Source organism: Thunnus maccoyii, chromosome 15 (genome assembly GCF_910596095.1).
Source record: "Thunnus maccoyii chromosome 15, fThuMac1.1, whole genome shotgun sequence".
NCBI lineage: Eukaryota > Metazoa > Chordata > Actinopteri > Scombriformes > Scombridae > Thunnus > Thunnus maccoyii.
Genome location: NC_056547.1, coordinates 167,107 through 171,543, shown reverse-complemented (window position 1 = coordinate 171,543; position 4,437 = coordinate 167,107).

Here is a 4,437-nt window from a genome sequence, read left to right as displayed (position 1 = left end):
GACAGCAGCTGGAGGGGCGTGTTGGTGTCTGTGTTTGATTGACAGCAGCTGGAGGGGCGTGTTGGTGTCTGTGTTTGATTGACAGCAGCTGGAGGGGCGTGTCGGTGTCTGTGTTTGATTGACAGCAGCTGGAGGGGCGTGTTGGTGTCTGTGTTTGATTGACAGCAGCTGGAGGGGCGTGTTGGTGTCTGTGTTTGATAGCAGCTGGGGGTGTGTGTCGGTGTCTGTGTTTGATTTACAGCAGCTGGCAGGCTACTGTGAACGGAGACAAGGTAAACAAGCTGCTGTAGCTACTAGTGACAGTCAGACAGTGTGTTGGTGCTAGTGAACTGTACAGAGGAAGGCTCAACTTTATGCAAATGTCCTGTGACGCAGTGCCAGCAACAACCAATTTAAATAAAACGGAGGAAAAGCAGAGCGCGGCAGTCTCTGGTTTCTCCATAACGTGTATTTAACGAGCTGCTGAGACCGTTAAAAGAACGACGACGTGTGAAAACAGAAAACAACTGTCCAGATGTTTTAGACGATGCTCAATACAACACACACAGAACTACAGATTCATGAGAGACCAGAGACACTGCTCTGCATCTGTTGACTCGTTTTCTCATATGAACGCAGGAGGTTCCTCAGAGTTTCTCTTTCATACATGCAGCACGCAGCAGGAAACATCCTCATCTGTTGGAAATACTGCGTGTGGTTGAGGCGAGCGGCGGCGCCGGGGTAGAGCGAGCAGGAGGCTTTGGTTTTAAACAACAGAGCCTCTCGCTGTTCCTTGAATCTGTCTGAGGATTTCGGCGTCTGCCGAACCGACAGAAGTTCCTGAATCTCATTGTCTCTCCAGTTAGTTTCTTCTTCACCCTCAGATGTTTGTATTCTTCCGGTTTCACACCAGTCACATGATAAAAACGTCATCAACACGCCGTCATGCTCGCTGTGAACTCTCCGGAGGATTCAAGGGTGAAAGAGTATCCACCCAGACGCTGTATGATTATTAATAACTGTAGTTCATATCGTTCCTGCTGGTTTCCTTCATTCTTTCTACTTGATGAACCTGCAGAAACTCTGAATGAACAAAAACATTCAGTTACTTTGCTGCAGCAGATAATCCAGATTTCAAGAGACTCAATATCACAGTGGCTGAAAGCTCAGGAAGCTCAGGAAGCTCTGTGTGTGTGTGAGTGTGTGTGTGTGTGTGTGTGTGTGTGTGTGTGAGTGTGTGAGTGTGTGTGTGTGTGTGTGTGTGAGTGTGTGTGTGTGTGTGAGTGTGTGTGTGTGTGTGTGTGTGTGTGTGTGTGTGTGTGTGTGTCGAGTCGTCTTTTATGTTAAATTTCAGCATAAATTTGAGTGATGAAGCAGCAGATTCGTGGTCTGTTGTGTCTGTCGTGTTCCTGCGGCTGAGTTTAGTTTCTGAGACGTTCATTAACAACAAACAATAAAGTGAGTCAGTAATCAGACTGAGAGTCCAGACTGGAGAGCAAACCGGATCATATTTATACCACAAACACAGACTGAGAGCAGAAAAGCAGCAAATCAAGTTTTAAGAGTAACAGAACAGATCCAGAAGCTCAAATTAAGATCATTTGATGTGTTGTTGTTTGTCTCTGTTTACAAATTTAAATTTATTCTTAACAGGAATTCAAACATTTCTCAGAACGTTTGACTGTTGAATAGGGATCCTGATCAGAACCGGTTTACCTACAAGCTGATCAATCCTCTTATTGATGCCCAGACATGTGATGTTTACAGAAGAAGGCCGAAGTGAACTGTGATGGCAGCACACATGCTGCACGCTGCACACTACACACTACACGCTACACACTACACGCTACACGCTACACGCTGCACGATACACGCTGCACGCTGCACTCTGCACGCTGCACTCTGCACCCTGCACGCTACACGCTACACGCTGCACGCTGCACCCTGCACGCTACACGCTGCACCCTGCACGATACACGCTGCACGCTACACGCTGCACCCTGCACGATACACGCTGCACGCTACACGCTGCACGCTGCACTCTGCACCCTGCACGATACACGCTGCACGCTACACGCTGCACGCTGCACACTGCACCCTGCACGATACACGCTGCACGCTACACGCTGCACGCTAGACGCTGCACGCTACACGCTGCACGCTGCACGCTAGACGCTGCACGCTACACGCTACACGCTACACGCTGCACGCTGCACACTGCACCCTGCACGCTACACGCTGCACGCTAGACGCTGCACGCTACACGCTACACGCTACACGATACACGCTGCACGCTAGACGCTGCACGCTACACGCTGCACCCTGCACGCTACACGCTGCACCCTGCACGATACACGCTGCACGCTACACGCTGCACCCTGCACGATACACGCTGCACGCTACACGCTGCACGCTGCACTCTGCACCCTGCACGATACACGCTGCACGCTACACGCTGCACGCTGCACACTGCACCCTGCACGATACACGCTGCACGCTACACGCTGCACGCTAGACGCTGCACGCTACACGCTAGACGCTGCACGCTGCACGCTAGACGCTGCACGCTACACGCTGCACGCTGCACGCTAGACGCTGCACGCTACACGCTACACGCTACATGTTACCTTCACTTATCTTGTAATTCATCTTCAAAAAAGGCAGCGGTTGCAAACATCTTTTGATTTAATGAGTAAATACAAGGTTCAAGGTTCAAGAAAGTTTATTGTGGTTCCAGAATATGTTGATGCATGAAGGGAATGAAATGAGATAAAACAATAAAATCTTTAATAAGACAATAAAATCCGAAGGAAAACATTATAATAAATAGTGTGAGGGGAGGTAACAGTTAGTCAAATGGCCTTAATTGCACTGGTCCATTAACACTCATTCAGATCAGATCCACATCATCACCTTTGTGAGACAAACTGTGAACTTTCTACAGCAGCAAAAACAACTGAGATGAGACCAGCTGAGCAACACACACTCAGCATTTAACACATGAAACCAACACGAGAAGAAGAGAAGAAGAAAATAAGTCGGTGCTGAAACCCTGCAGCTGCTCTCCACCGCTGGAGACATGACGTTAATAACACAGCCGTTTCTGACTGTATGAGAGTGTGTCTGACTGTATGAGAGTGTGTCTGACTGTATGAGAGTGTGTCTGATTGTATGAGAGTGTGTGTGACTGTATGAGAGTGTGTCTGACTGTATGAGAGTGTGTGTGACTGTATGAGAGTGTGTGTGACTGTATGAGAGTGTGTCTGACTGTATGAGAGTGTGTCTGACTGTATGAGAGTGTGTGTGACTGTATGAGAGTGTGTGTGACTGTATGAGAGTGTGTCTGACTGTATGAGAGTGTGTGTGACTGTATGAGAGTGTGTGTGACTGTATGAGAGTGTGTCTGATTGTATGAGAGTGTGTCTGACTGTATGAGAGTGTGTCTGACTGTATGAGAGTGTGTGTGACTGTATGAGAGTGTGTCTGATTGTATGAGAGTGTGTCTGATTGTATGAGAGTGTGTGTGACTGTATGAGAGTGTGTCTGACTGTATGAGAGTGTGTCTGACTGTATGAGAGTGTGTGTGACTGTATGAGAGTGTGTCTGATTGTATGAGAGTGTGTCTGATTGTATGAGAGTGTGTGTGATTGTATGAGAGTGTGTGTGACTGTATGAGAGTGTGTCTGACTGTATGAGAGTGTGTCTGACTGTATGAGAGTGTGTGTGACTGTATGAGAGTGTGTCTGACTGTATGAGAGTGTGTCTGATTGTATGAGAGTGTGTGTGATTGTATGAGAGTGTGTGTGACTGTATGAGAGTGTGTCTGACTGTATGAGAGTGTGTCTGACTGTATGAGAGTGTGTGTGACTGTATGAGAGTGTGTGTGATTGTATGAGAGTGTGTGTGACTGTATGAGAGTGTGTGTGACTGTATGAGAGTGTGTCTGATTGTATGAGAGTGTGTCTGACTGTATGAGAGTGTGTGTGACTGTATGAGAGTGTGTGTGATTGTATGAGAGTGTGTGTGACTGTATGAGAGTGTGTGTGACTGTATGAGAGTGTGTGTGACTGTATGAGAGTGTGTCTGACTGTATGAGAGTGTGTGTGATTGTATGAGAGTGTGTCTGATTGTATGAGAGTGTGTGTGACTGTATGAGAGTGTGTCTGACTGTATGAGAGTGTGTGTGATTGTATGAGAGTGTGTGTGACTGTATGAGAGTGTGTGTGACTGTATGAGAGTGTGTGTGATTGTATGAGAGTGTGTGTGACTGTATGAGAGTGTGTGTGATTGTATGAGAGTGTGTGTGACTGTATGAGAGTGTGTGTGATTGTATGAGAGTGTGTGTGACTGTATGAGAGTGTGTGTGATTGTATGAGAGTGTGTGTGACTGTATGAGAGTGTGTGTGACTGTATGAGAGTGTGTGTGACTGTATGAGAGTGTGTGTGATTGTATGAGAG